At 44.7% G+C, this 15967-nt stretch overlaps 1 protein-coding gene across 1 annotated transcript in view; it reads right to left on the reverse strand.

The window, feature by feature from the left end:
- The window catches only part of LOC122942504 (zinc finger protein 271-like), a 32806-nt gene extending 23383 nt beyond the window's left edge, over positions 1-9423 (reverse strand). Inside the window, exon 1 of the mRNA XM_044300169.1 lies at positions 9314-9423. The gene's annotated coding sequence lies outside the window, so the exon portion shown is untranslated. The remainder of the gene's footprint in view (positions 1-9313) is intronic.
- Positions 9424-15967: the final 6544 nt, after the last annotated feature.

The following is a 15967-nucleotide window of genomic DNA, read 5'->3' on the forward strand; positions in this document are numbered from 1 at the left end:
GGGTTAAAGGAGAAAATACACCCCAGTATATGTTCCCCATTTTCTCCCCATTTTGGGAACACCCCATATGTGCTCATAGCCTGCTGTTTTGGCGCACAGCAGGCCTTTAGAGGCAAAGTGCCAAATATGGTTTTTGCAGGCCTAAATAAACAGACATGGATTTTAGCTGCCATGTCGCATTTAAAAAATTTCCCGTGGTCCCCAGAAATGAAAACCCCCAAGAAGTGACCCCATTTCGGAAATAGCACACCCGTACGAACATTTTAAGTGGTAGAAAGGGCACTTTTGACCTAACAGGTGTTTCAAAGAAATGAATAAGGGGTGGTTGGTGAAAAGTGGATATGTAAGCTATGCGGACTAAATCAGAGCTATAAGGTGGAAAAATTACAGGGTACATCATGGATGAAATTAATACTCCATGAATGTGTGGTAGATTCTGAAGCACTCCTGTATGCAAAGGACAGGTTTTTCAGTGGTAAATGGTGTCTTTCCTTATCCCCCTTTTGGAACACACTCTGCATCTTTTTTGGGTCCTTCGCTTCCTTGCTGTCTGGGGGACTTGACCTGAAAATGTTGCCCTGGTACGACACGGGCACCATGACTTCCAGAAGTACTTGGGACCCTCCCCGGCCTGGCTTTAAAAAAATTAGGGCCTTGATAACCACCTCTTGGAACTGGAGAAAAGTTCCTGTGTGGCCTGCTGATTGAAATAGCACATACGCATTGTACATTGCCACCTGTACAACGTGTACGGCCAGCTTTTTGTACCACACTTTTGTTTTTCGTGTGGCACTGTAGGGCTTCAGAACTTGATCTGAAAGATCAACCCCACCCATGTGCTTATTGTAGTCCAGGATGCAAACTGGTTTGTGGACAGTGGTAGTGGTACCTCGCACATGAGCAGGGGAGCTGGTATTTGTGTGAATGGTGGTCAGTAAAAGGACATCCCTCTTGTCCTTGTACTTAACCGCCAGCATGTTCTCATGGCGGAGAGCCCTACTTTCGCCTATTCTCAGTGGTTGCACTACCAGGGATCTAGGGAGGCCTCTCAAACTTTTGCACACTGTGCCGCAAGCCACAGTACCTCTGGCACTTAGGGGCCTGAATAAGGGTATGCTGGTATGATAGTTATCCACATAGAGGTGATAATCCTTATCCAGCAGTGGGTGCAGCAAGTCCCACACAATCTTACCACTAACTCTTAGGATGGGGGGGGGGGGCATTCTGGGGGTTCTATGCGGGAATCTTTATCGCAGAACTTGTGGATGTACCCGGAGCTACTCTCACAAGTGGGTGTACCCGGAGCTACTCTCACAAAGTTTGTATATCTTTATGCCATACCTTGCCCATTTGCTAGGCAGGTACTGCGTGAACCTAACACTCCCTTTGAAAAGTAACAGGGACTCATCTACACATACATTTTTATCTGTGGTGTACACCTCAGCAAACTTGGTGTTAAAGTGGTCAAGGACGGGCCTAACCTTAAACAGACGGTCAAATGGTGGGTCATTTTGGGGTGGGCACTGTGAATTGTCATTGTAGTGTAGGACTTTTCGGATTGATTCAAATCGCTTCGGTGTCATGGTCTGACTGTAAATTGGAGTCTGGTAGAAAATGGCAGAACTCCAATATTGTCTGACGTTTGGCTTCTTTACTACGCCCATATGCAGCACTAGTCCCCAAAATGTTGTCATCTTTGCTGCACTTACTGGAGTCCAACCTAGGGGTCTAGCGTATGGCGAGGTAGAGTTCGGAGCTATAAATTGCTGGGGGTACAAATTGGTTTGGGCCACCATTAAATTTACAAAATCAGGAATTTGGGGCTGATAATAGTCAGGGGGTGGGGTCCATATGGGGTCGCTTTGAGGGGTTGCCTCCGCTGCTACCCTGGGGCGCCTTCTAGAGGGTCCTTCATTAGCGGATGATGATGAGGAGGAGGTAGAGGAAAATGGCATCCTCTTCTCCCTCGCTAGCAGTCTCAGTATCGGAGGCAAGAATGGCGTATGCCTCTTCAGCTGAGTACACTCGTTGGGATGGATTAGTCATTTTAATTTTATTGGGGGTGTTTTGTGTGAAATGTGCAAAACTTTATTTAGTATGAGGGGAGTGTGTATGTAGTGTTTTCACACATGAAGGGGCTTGTTATAAATATTAAATTTAGAGAAAAGAGCAGGTGCAGGACGCACTCACACACACACACAGATATTATGTGCGTGCAAAAATCTACACTAACACTACCTAACTAAAATAGATTTCTATCTAACACAAAAAAGTACTTTTTACACCCAAAAATAAAAAAATCATACTTATTGGTGTTCGGGGCTGCAGAACGCACACAAGCGGACGTTTGGTGCGTTCATGCAGACACTGCAGTATAAAAATTGACTGCAGTGGTACAACAGCGACTTAAAAAGATTAAAATAGACAAATCGCCAGGACCGGATGGCATACACCCCCGTATCCTAAGGGAATTAAGTAATGTCATAACCAGACCCTTATTTCTGATATTTGCTGACTCTATACTGACAGGGAATGTCCTACAGGATTGGCGCATAGCAAATGTGGTGCCAATATTCAAAAAGGGTCCAAAAACAGAGCCTGGAAACTATAGGCCGGTAAGTTTAACATCTGTTGTGGGTAAACTGTTTGAAGGTTTTCTGAGAGATGCTATGTTAGAGCATCTTAACGGAAATAAGCAAATAACGCCATATCAGCATGGCTTCGTGAGGGATCGGTCATGTCAGACTAGTTTAATCAGTTTCTATGAGGAGGTAAGTTCTAGACTTGACAGCGGCGAATCAATGGATGTCGTGTATCTGGACTTCTCCAAAGCATTTGACAAAGTACCACATAAAAGGTTAGTATATAAAATAAGAATGCCTAGACTGGGAGAAAACGTCTGTAAGTGGGTAAGTAACTGGCTCAATGATAGAAAACAGAGGGTGGTTATTAATGGTACATACTCAGATTGGGTCACTGTCACTAGTGGAGTACCTCAGGGGTCAGTATTGGGCCCTATTCTCTTCAATGTATTTATTAATGATCCTGTTGAAGGCTTGCATAGTAAAGTATCAATTTTCGCAGATGACACCAAACTGTGTAAAGTAATTAACACTGATGAGGACAGTATACTACTACAGAGCGATCTGGATAGATTGGAGGCTTGGGCAGATAAGTGGCAGATGAGGTTTAACACTGACAAATGTAAAGTTATGTACATGGGAAGGAAAAATGCAAGTCAACCGTACATACTAAATGGTAAAACACTCGGTAACACTGACGTGGAAAAGGATCTAGGAATTTTAATAAACAGCAAATTAAGCTGCAAAAAATAGTGTCAGGCAGCTGCTGCGAAGGCCAACAAGATAATGGGTTGCATCAAAAGGGGCATAGATGCCCGTGATGAGAACATAGTCCTACCACTTTACAAATCATTAGTCAGACCACACATGGAGTACTGTGTACAGTTCTGGGCTCCAGTGAACAAGGCAGACATAGCAGAGCTGGAGAGGGTCCAGAGGAGGGCAACTAAAGTAATAACTGGAATGGGGCAACTACAGTACCCTGAAAGATTATCAAAATTAGGGTTATTCACTTTAGAAAAAAGACGACTGAGGGGAGATCTAATTAATATGTATAAATATATCAGGGGACAGTACAGAGATCTATCCCATCAGCTATTTATCCCCAGGACTGTGACTGTGACGAGGGGACATCCTCTGCGTCTGGAGGAAAGAAGGTTTGTACACAAACATAGAAGAGGATTCTTTACGGTAAGAGCAGTGAGACTCTGGAACTCTCTGCCTGAGGAGGTGGTGATGGTGAGTACAATAAAGGAATTCAAGAGGGGCCTGGATGTATTTCTGGAGCGTAATAATATTACAGGCTATAGCTACTAGAGAGGGGTCAGTGATCCAGGGAGTTATTCTGATTGGAGTCGGGAAGGAATTTTTTATTCCCCTAAAGTGAGGAAAATTGGCTTCTACCTCACAGTTTTTTTTTGCCTTTTTCTGGATCAACTTGCAGGATGACAGGCCGAACTGGATGGACAAATGTCTTTTTTCGGCCTTATGTACCATGTTAGATATAATTTTTTGGGGATATATATATATATATATATATATATATATATATATATATATATATATATATAAAATTCTAACTATTACTTCGAATAAAAAAAAAAAAAAAAAAAAGGGACAGATGAAAAAAATATATATCTGCACCCCAAAAAAAAAATAAACCAGGTGCTGAGCAGTACTTGCCGTTCACAGCTCGCATGCCTAAAAAGTGGTGCAGAGCAGGAATTTTTTTATTTTTTTTTATAAAAGTGACAAAAAAAAAAATATTAAAAAAATAAAAAATTTCTTCACCACAGGCAAAATCGGACTGGAGGGAGAGGGGGGATAGGTACAAAGATTAAGGGGGTGGATCAGGGATCTGGAACTTCTGCTACAGATAAAAAAATAAATCACTGCAGCAGATGTGCCAGATGTTCTTCTACACAGGAGCTGTAAAGGCAGTGTAAGCTGTGGTAGAACCACAAATCCCAGCAGATCGAGCACAGAGAAGCACAGGACCTCTCAGCATGCAGTCACCGGCTAGAATGAGACCTCCCCTGACCCTCCCCGCAGCTTACATGTGCTTCCGGCGCTGCGATGTGCCGTCATCACTGATCGACCAATCACAGCGCACGGAGCTGCAGGGGAGGCGAAATAGCCGATGTTGCACTTACCCGACATGTCTGCCTGTAGGTAAGAGCAGCCATCACATTCCAGTCCCCCAGCAATTTTCCCTCAGAGCCCGGCGGACCTCACGCTGTACATGTACGTCGTACTAGTCCGACTTAAATAAATTAATTCTAATTGCTCTTATTATAGTCCATTAAAAGTTTCTTCAAATCACTTTCATAACCTATCTTTCACTGTTTGGCCAGTTCAATTCTGGGTCATGTGACCCCCGAAGTCAGCAAGCCGGCTCTGGTGCTGACGTCTTGTTTACAGGATTCTCCCTGCTTGAGGCAGTGGCCAGGCTCTGTAAACGAGACGTCAGAGCCTCTGGTGCCCTCTCCAGCTCTCCTCACACTGCCTCGGCGATGGTATGCGATCGCTCATGCGCGGTACGTACCAGAGCCGAGGCGATCTCTTCTCCGGCAGCAGGGTATGTTTATCGCTCCTGCACACACTGGGGCTAGAGGTGGCAGTTTGTACCCGTTCCCCTCTGCGTCTGGGGATCGTTCTTACAGCCCCCCCCTCTAGTACACATTCCACATTTAACACCCCCTGGGAAAAATAAATAAATAATTGTCCATCATATTTTTTGATTCAGCTATACATAATCCATATCTACCACCAATATATATATTTATCTAAGCAATATCCATATTGAATATATATTAGAATAATATAGATATTGCTTAGATACAGATAATGCTAATGGTACTTTCACACTAGCGTAAGTGTATTTTCACACTAGCGGCAGGACGTATCCGACAGGCTGTTTACCCTGTCGGATCTGCCCTGCCGCTGACTATAATGGGGACGGGGGCGGAGCTCCGGCGCAGCACGGCAAGAGGTCGCAGGACTAAGTCTACTTTCACACTTGCAGCATAGTGATCCGGCGAGCAGTTCCGACGACGGAACTGCCTGCCGGATCCGGCATTGCAAAACAACTGAAGGATGGATCCGTCCTTCCGGTCTGCGCATTAGCAGACCATGAAAACTGTGAAAAAGACTGCCACACGGATCCGTCCATCCGCATGACAAGCGGATAGACGGATCCGTTCTCGCAATGCATTTCTAGACGGATCCGCACCTGGATCCGTCTACAAATGCTGTCAGTTGTCACACTGATCGGCGGATCTGGCATTGCAAAACAACTGATCTTCTGCCAGTGTAAGGGCTCTTTCACACTTGCGCATTTCTTTTCCGGCATAGAGTTCCGTCGTCGGGGCTCTATGCTGGAAAAATCCTGATCAGGATTATCCTAATGCATTCTGAATGGAGAGAAATCCGTTCAGGATGCATCAGGATGTCTTCAGTTCAGGACCGGAACGTTTTTTGGCCGGAGAAAATACCGAAGCATGCTGCGCTTTTTGCTCCAGCCAAAAATCCTGAACACTTGCCGCAAGGCCGGATCCGGAATGAATGCCCATTGAAAGGCATTAATCCAGATCCGGCCTTAAGCTAAACGTTGTTTCGCCGCATTACCGGATCCGACGTTTTGCTTTTTCTGAATGGTTACTATGGCTGCCAGGATGCTAAAGTCCTGTTTGCCATTGTAAAGTGTAGTGGGGAGCGGGGGAGCAGTATAATTACTGTCCGTGCGGCTCCCGGGGCGCTTCAGAGTGACGTCAGGGCGCCCCACGCGCATGGATTACGTGATCGCATGAATCACGTCATCCATGCGCATGGGGCGCTCTGACGTCATTCTGGATCGCCCCGGGAGCAGCACGGGCGGTAAGTATACTGCTCCCCCGCTCCCCACTACTACTATGGCAACCAGGACTTTAATAGCGTCCTGGCTGCCATAGTAACACTGAACGCATTTTGAAGACTGATCAGTCTTCAAATGCTTTCAGTTCACTTGCGGTGTTACGGATCCGGCGGGCACTTCCGGCAACGGAAGTGGACGCCGGATCCTAACAACGCAAGTGTGAAAGAGGCCTGAGCTAGGAGATGATCGTGTGTATTTTTTTTTTTGCAAAGTGCAGAGCAGGGTGAGGGGAAGGTCAGGTTGTTCACGCCCAGAAATATTCATGAGGCAGAGCTCAGGCTTTGTTGTTATACGCCCCCTCAGCATGTAAACAATGACAGAACCATGAAAAGGTGTACATATGGGTTTTAACTTGATGAAATCTAGCTTAACCAAATTATATGTATATCCAGATGGGTTTTAAGAGTTTATTTTTATTTTTTTATTAACACGGATAACCCCTTTAAGTCACGTCCGGTAGCGCCTTACATGTACGGCGCGGGTCCTCTACGGGTTAAATATACCCAAGCAAAGCCGAGTCCTTCAGCTAGTATACATATAAAGTTGCAAGAAAAAGTATGTGAACCCTTTGGAATGATATGGATTTCTGCACAAATTGGTCATAAAATGTGATCTGATCTTCATCTAAGTCACAACAATAGACAATCACAGTCTGCTTAACCTAATAACAGACAAAGAATAAAATCTTACCATGTTTTTATTGAACACACAATGTAAACATTCACAGTGTAGGTGGAAAAAGTATGTGAACCCCTAGACTAATGACATCTCCAAGAGCTAATTGGAGTGAGGTGTCAGCCATCTGGAGTCCAATCAATGAGATGAGATTGGAGGTGTTGGCTACAGCTGCCCTGTCTTATAAAAAACACACACCAGTTCTGGGTTTGCTTTTCACAAGAAGCATTGCCTGATGTGAATGATGCCTCGCACAAAAGAGCTCTCAGAAGACCTACTATTAAGAATTGTTGACTTGCATAAAGCTGGAAAGGGTTATAAAAGTATCTCCAAAAGCCTTGCTGTTCATCAGTCCATGGTAAGACAAATTGTCTATAAATGGAGAAAGTTCAGGACTGCTGCTACTATCCCTAGGAGTGGCCGTCCTGTAAAGATGACTGCAAGAGCACAGCGCAGACTGCTTAATGAGGTGAAGAATCCTAGAGTGTCGGCTAAAGACTTACAAAACTCTCCGACATATGCTAACATCCCTGTTAGCGAATCTACAAAATGTAAAACACTAAACAAGAATGGATTTCATGGGAGGATATCACAGAGGAAGCCACTGCTGTCCAAAAAAACACATTGCTGCATGTTTACAGTTTGCACAAGAGCACCTGGATGTTCCACAGCAGTACTGGCAAAATATTCTGTGGACAGATGAAACCAAAGTTGAGTTGTTTGGAAGAAACAGAGGCACAGCACACAAACATCAAAACCTCATCCCAACTGTGAAGTATGGTGGTGTGGGCACCATGGTTTAGGGCTACTTTGCTGCGTCAGGGCCTGGACAGATTGCTATCATCGAAGGAAAAATGAATTCCCAAGTTTATCAAGACATTTTGCAGGAGAACTAAAGGCCATCTGTCCACCAGCTGAAGCTCAACAGATGATGGATGTTGCAACAGGACATCGACCCAAAGCATAGAAGTAAATCAACAACAGAATGGCTTAAACAGAAGAAAATATGCCTTCTGGAGAGGCCCAGTCAGAGTCCTGACCTCAACCCGGTTGAGATGCTGTGGCATGACCTCAAGATAGCGATTCACACCAGACATCCCAAGAATATTGCTGAACTGAAACAGTTCTGTAAAGAGGAATGGTCAAGAATTACTCCTGACCGTTGTGCACGTCTGATCTGCAACTACAGGAAACGCTTGGTTGAAGTTATTGCTGCCAAAGGAGGTTCAACCAGTTATTAAATCCAAGGGTTCACATACTTTTACCACCTGCACTGTGAATATTTTACATGGTGTGCTCAATAAAAACATGGTAACATTTAATTCTTTGTGTGATATTAGTTTAAAGGGAACCTGTCACCGTGATTTTGGATATAGAGCTGAGGACATGGGTTGCTAGATGGCAGCTAGCACATGCGCAATACCCAGTCCCCATAGCTCTGTGTGCTTTTATTGTGTAAAAAAACTGATTTGATACATATGCAAATTAACCCGAGATGAGTCCTGTATGTGAGATGGGTCAGGGACATGACTCATCTCAGGTTAATTTGCATATGTATCAAATCGGTTTTTTTAAACAATAAAAGCACACAGAGCTATGGGGACTGGGTATTGCGGATGTGCTAGTGGCCATCTAGCAACCCATGTCCTCAGCTCTATATCCAAAATCTAGATGACAGGTTCCCTGACTGTGATTGTCTATTGTGACTTAGATGAAGATCAGATCACATTTTATGACCAATTTGTGCAGAAATCCATATAATTCCAAAGGGTTCACATACTTTTTCTTGCAACTGTAAAATGCAATGCAATAACTTTGGGGATTAATAAAAAAAAAAAAAAAAAACTTGATACAGAACTCGGGTTCGGTTCCAAGTAATATCTTTGGCTCATCGGAGCCAATACATTCTAATACTATACGGAGCGCTCGCTCCATACAGCTAACAGACACCCGCCGGCCCCATTCACTGTAATACATGCTGAGAAGCGGCCGGGGCGGAAACCACTGCACACAGCAGGATTTGTCCGGACACTTCTCGGCATATTTGCCGGATCGCCGCTGGTCGCCATTATAGTGAATGGGGCCGGACAGCAAAGCTTGAATGCAGAGAGACATCTGTGGATGTGGTGAGTGTTTCACTTACCTGGGGTCGGACGTGTCCTCCTCCTCTGACAACCCTTCACCATGGAGCGTTCTGTGACTGCACTTCTTCCAGAGTCTACAGGAGTCAGGCTCCAGGCTGTGCTGTAGGAGGAAGTAAAGGACCTGTGATGATGTCATGACCATGTGACCAGATGTGGGCGGAGTCATTCTCCAGACTGTGTTCCAAGAGGAAGTAAAGGACCTGTGATGATGTCATGACCATGTGACCAGACGTGGGAGGAGTCAGGCTCCAGGCTGAGCTGTAGAAGGAAGTAAAGGACCTGTGATGATGTCATGACCATGTGTGGGAGGAGTCATGAAGATCACATGACCAGGTTTATCTGCTCTGTGTATGCAGGGCTCTGCTGTGCTGTTTGTAATTCCAGGGTGTATGTAGCAGTGCTGTAGAGCTGTAATGTTTATGTAGCTGAGCTGTACGCATGTAATGGCTGTGTAGTTGAGCTGTATGTGTCTAATGTTTCAAGGGGTTGTCCGGATACAGAGCTGAACCCAGACATGCCCCTGTGTTCACCCATATGATATAGGAAGGCTTGGTGTAAACTGTAATTAAACAGATGTGCGCACCATAGGGTAATTCTGTGAGAACAAATGAATAAAAAAGTGATAAATTACAAGGCTCACCTTGTGAGGTTGTGCAAATGTAGGCACAACACTAATGAGAGCTCATCAGAGGGACCTGGACACCTGGAGATGGCGGTCTGCAGCCACGGGATCAAGGGTGATCTTCTTGTTGGAGATGCCTGGAATCCCCAAGGAGACAAGTAGCATGAAGAAAGCGAATACGTCCCACGGCGTAAAAAAACGTCAACCAGTCACCAGGGTCAGGAGTAAGGACTTTTATTGCAGCGTTACAACGCGTTTCGGGGAATCACTCCCCTTCATCAGGTACAAAGAGCTGCACATATTTATACATATAAGGGCCGCCTATTAAGGGGGTCACAAGCTTAAAGGGGGTGTTCCTTAGATTAGTTTATAACAAAACTAATATGCATTTCAACAAGATCCCTATATAGGACCAATAGTGACTACAAACCTATTGTTTGGTCACAATAAAAGAACAGATAAAACAACACTCTCTACTTGTTTAAAACAGATCATAAAGTCATGTGACAAACATGGCGCATAAGGGGCCGACGCTTGTCAGAAAACAATCAGGAGCGCATCCAAGTAGAGAGTGTTTTATCTGTTCTTTTATTGGGAAAAGCCCTTAACTGTAACATCAGTGGAGGGGAAGTCTGTTACTGTTACAATACAGTATATCACTGAACCTCTGGAACTCTGTGTAAGTGCACTTCATACAGAAAGAGTGGCCTTCTATTCAAACCTATCTAGCCATCGCCATCTACCCGGGTGTTATCCAAAAATGTGTTTGTCCTCAACATATTATCTATGTCACACCGGCAGTCTGTTCTCTTGCTGTCCCGGGCAGGCATGGAGGACGCTCTACTCTCCCTGTGTGAATTGAGACTAGTGCTCAGTTAGGCCCCTTACAGACGAGCATGTCCGGATGCGTTCAGTGAAAACTGCGCAATTTCGCAAAGTCATTCAGTTTTGTCTGCGATCGCATTCAGTTGTTATTGCGCATGTGCAATGCGATTTACTGCATTTTGCACGCGCGTGATAAAAACGGAATGTTTACAAACAACATCTCTTAGCAACCATCCGTGAAAATCACATCCGCACTTGCTTACGGATGCGATGCGATTTTCACACAGCCCGATTCACTGCTATGGGGCCAGCGTTGCGTGAAAATCGCAGAATATAGAACATGCTGTGGTTTTCAAGCAACGCAAAAGTGATGCGTGAAAACCAACGCTCATGTACACAGACCCATTTAAATGAATGGGTCCGGATTCCGTGTGTGCGCAATGCATTCGCATCACGCATTGCACAGAATTCTCGCTCGTGTGAAAGGGCCTTAATTGTCCTGCAAGAGTTAATCCTTTCCTAGTGCTCCCAGCCCAGCTGCTGATAAGGAGGTAAATCAGCCATCCTATTTAGCTGGGCTTTGGGTCCACCTTCTCACCTCTAGTCTTTGGGCTTTGGGTCCACCTCCCACCGCCCACTCTCTAGTAACCAGCTATGGTGTGATCTCTCATCTAACTGCCCATGTACCGTACCTTGCCTGTCTTATGGTTCTGTTCCTTGCTGCTTGCCCTGAACTTGGAATTGCTATCTGGATTCTGCAGGAATACGCACATACTCAACTTGCCCAGACCTTGGAATACGTCTTCTGCCAGAATCCTTGGCACTTTGCATCGGTGTCTCTGACCTCCGTGGAGAGAATAGGTTTGTTCAGGAGCAGCAGCACAGGCGGCTTGTAAAGAGCGAGAATGGTGGTCACGCAGCAGCTGGGAAGGGGATCGCAGATCCAACGCGGTCCAAGGGCATGTAGAAAAAGTGGAGGGCCACAGCAGCGTGTCACCAATATTCTTCTTTATTTAGTACAACACCTCACAGCAAGGCATAAAAAATCTTTGCAGCAACGTTTCGGCTAGAGATAGCCTTTGTCAAGCAGCTTGACAAAGGCTATCTCTAGCCGAAACGTTGCTGCAAAGATTTTTTATGCCTTGCTGTGAGGTGTTGTACTAAATAAAGAAGAATATTGGTGACACGCTGCTGTGGCCCTCCACTTTTTCTATCTGACCTCCGTGGGTCAGCAGCCAACTACTCCAGGAGGTAGCGGCTTGGTTGGTTCCCTGCGGCAAAGTCTAAATCCCTGTACAGTGGTAAAATGGTGAATACCAGGGTACTGTTAGGACAGTACCCTTAGGTTTAGCCCAAAGTCAAACTGGTTAGTTGGCACAGTGGGTCCACACCCACTACTTGTCGCAATCTATCCTACTGGTATTGTGTTATTGAAACTGGCCCGGTTAAGGGCCCAAAGTAAAGTTCCTTTTCCTCTTGCTTCTGAAATACCAGTGGCTCATTCTGCTGCCAGTAATTTCTTTCAGATTTACCCTGAGATTAATTCCTCCCTACTGCAGGATTCAGACAAACTCTGCTACACCTGTCCTCTGCCTGTCTCTTGACTACTGTGTTATCCTGAGACCCTCACCGATCAGCTATTTGAGAAGGCAGTGGCGTTTTCAGTAGTGCCACACCCTTCTCACAGCTCACCAAGCACTGCGCCATACATTGTAGAGCGGCTGTGCTTGGTATTGCAGCCCAGCCTGTTGTGCCTTTTCAAGAGTGTAAACAGTTATATCTACTTATTCTAATTATAATGGATACGCAAGATACACCACACCTGCAGATTTAGAGACCTCATTGTATTTCTTATCTAAACATGAATTCCACGGTGTGAGAATTGTCTAGATGTTCTTCAAAGTATACATTCATGTATCAAAGTTTGTCCCTTGGTTCTAAGACAAGGCCTCCAGATTTCAGAGGTGTGTAGTAGGGGCTGTACTGCTTAACTAATTATATTGCTCGAATAATTGCTCTGGATGGAACAAAAAATGATGTACAAACTACTATGAATTAAAAACGACTAATTGATGAAATGCATATGATATGGTGTGTCGTGGATTTCTCCTGTGAATCTATTGACGCCTGTCCTCTACGAGTACCCACCATCTAGGGTGTGCAGATCTCATATTTTCTCTTGTAGAGGTGTGTAGTATTGAAAATATCAGGCATGTATGAGTTAACCCTTAATGGTATGATGCTTATTGCTTATACAACAATGCCACCTAGATATGAGCAGTTAATACTACATCAGTAGCAAAAGTGCATTCTGGGTAGTATTATGACATCACGCTCCTTATCAATGCACACACCCATCCAACAATGATTGGAAAGTTCCAAACTAGGAAGATGTGTTCATCTGATAAGTTTTGGGTTAAGAAACCAGATACCAAAAAGAAAAGAAGAAGGGGGACAGAAAGAAAAACAAAAAAACAAAGAAAGAAAGGGAGATCTCTGGAGAAAGATTTCGATTATTGGAAAAACTCTTGAGCTGACTGCCCCAAGACTCTGCACATCACTTGACTTTTGGGTAATGTATATTTTTGTTTTATGTAGTATTGATATACAGTACAGACCAAAAGTTTAGACACACCTTCTCATTCAAAGAGTTTTCTTTATTTTCATGACTATGAAAATTGTAGATTCACACTGAAGGCATCAAAACTATGAATTAACACATGTGGAATTATATACATAACAAAAAAGTGTGAAACAACTGAAAATATGTCATATTCTAGGTTCTTCAAAGTAGCCACCTTTTGCTTTGATTACTGCTTTGCACACTCTTGGCATTCTCTTGATGAGCTTCAAGAGGTAGTCACCTGAAATGGTCTTCCAACAGTCTTGAAGGAGTTCCCAGAGATGCTTAGCCCTTGTTGGCTCTTTTGCCTTCACTCTGATGTCCAGCTCACCCCAAACCATCTCGATTGGGTTCAGGTCCGGTGACTGTGGAGGCCAGGTCATCTGGCGCAGCACCCCATCACTCTCTTTCATGGTCAAATAGCCCTTACACAGCCTGGAGGTGTGTTTGGGGTCATTGTCCTGTTGAAAAATAAATGATGGTCCAACTAAACGCAAACTGGATGGAATAGCATGCCGCTGCAAGATGCTGTGGTAGCCATGCTGGTTCAGTATGCCTTAAATTTTGAATAAATCCTCAACAGTGTCACCAGCAAAGCACCCCCACACCATCACACCTCCTCCTCCATGCTTCATGGTGGGAACCAGGCATGTAGAGTCCATCCGTTCACCTTTTCTGCGTCGCACAAAGACATGGTGGTTGGAACCAAAGATCTCAAATTTGGACTCATCAGACCAAAGCACAGATTTCCACTGGTCTAATGTCCATTCCTTGTGTTCTTTAGCCCAAACAAGTCTCTTCTGCTTGTTGCCTGTCCTTAGCAGTGGTTTCCTAGCAGATATTCTACCATGAAGGCCTGATTCACACAGTCTCCTCTTAGCAGTTGTTCTAGAGATGTGTCTGCTGCTAGAGCTCTGTGTGGCATTGACCTGGTCTCTAATCTGAGCTGCTGTTAACCTGCGTTTTCTGAGGCTGGTGACTCGGATGAACTTATCCTCTGCAGCAGAGTCTTCCTTTCCTGGGGCGATCCGCATGTGAGCCAGTTTCTTTGTAGTGCTTGATGTTTTTTGTGACTGCACTTGGGGACACTTTCAAAGTTTTCCCAAATTTTCGGACTGACTGACCTTCATTTCTTAAAGTAATGATGGCCACTCGTTTTTCTTTACTTAGCTGCTTTTTCTTGCCATAATACAAATTCTAACAGTCTATTCAGTAGGACTATGAGCTGTGTATCCACCTGACTTCTCCACAATGCAACTGATGGTCCCAACCCCATTTATAAGGCAAGAAATCCCACTTATTAAACCTGACAGGGCACACCTGTGAAGTGAAAACCATTTCAGGTGACTACCTCTTGAAGCTCATCAAAAGAATGCCAAGAGTGTGCAAAGCAGTAATCAAAGCAAAAGGTGGCTACTTTGAAGAACCTAGAATATGCCATATTTTCTGTTGTTTCACACTTTTTTGTTATGTATATAATTCCACATGTGTTAATTCATAGTTTTGATGCCTTCAGTGTGAATCTACAATTTTCATAGTCATGAAAATAAAGAAAACTCTTTGAATGAGAAGGTGTGTCCAAACTTTTGGTCTGTACTGTATATATATTTAAAGCATTTGCTTTATATACCTGACATAATATTCAGATTCCACTGAGATCGAGTTAATTCTTTGATTATTTGTGCAAATAGTAAAACATTCCATACTTTTCTTGGCTAACCAGATTATTCATAGATCTGTGTATAACTTTGTTGTAAGAAAATGAGTGCAGCCGGTAGTGAAGCGGATAGTGATGTTGCAACAGGAGATTGTCCATCTAGCCCAGAGCAGTTAATCCAGAACGTTGTTGAATATGTCAATTCACATTTAAATTTGGATCATGATTAGGGATGAGCAAACTCGAACTGTATAGTTGGGGTTCGTACCGAATTTTGGGGTGTCCGTGACATGGACCCGAACCCGGACATTTTTGTAAAAGTCCGGGTTCGGGTTCGGTGTTCGTCGCTTTCTTGGCGCGTTTGTGACGCTTTCTTGGCGCTTTTTGAAAGGCTGCAAAGCAGCCAATCAACAAGCGTCATACTACTTGCCCCAAGAGGCCGTCACAGCCATGCCTACTATTGGCATGGCTGTGATTGGCCAGAGCACCATGTGACCCAGCCTCTATTTAACCGCCTCCGGACCGCCTAACGCAGATGTGCGGTCCGGAGGCGGCAGCCCTGCGCTCAACGACGCATATACGCGTCATCTCGCGAGGGCCGGGATTTTCTTGTGAACGCGCGCACACGGGCGCGCGCGCTCACAGGAACGGAAGGTAAGCGAGTGGATCTCCAGCCTGCCAGCGGCGATCGCTCGCTGGCAGGCTGGAGATCCGAATTTTTTAACCCCTAACAGGTATATTAGACGCTGTTTTGATAACAGCGTCTAATATACCTGCTACCTGGTCCTCTGGTGGTCCCTTTTGTTAGGATCGACCACCAGAGGACTCAGGTAGCTCAGTACAGTCGCACCAAACACCACACTACACTACCCCCCCCCCGTCACTTATTAACCCCTTATAAACCCCTGATCACCCATGATCACCCC

The sequence above is a fragment of the Bufo gargarizans genome, chromosome 6, assembly GCF_014858855.1.
Source record: "Bufo gargarizans isolate SCDJY-AF-19 chromosome 6, ASM1485885v1, whole genome shotgun sequence".
Lineage (NCBI taxonomy): Eukaryota > Metazoa > Chordata > Amphibia > Anura > Bufonidae > Bufo > Bufo gargarizans.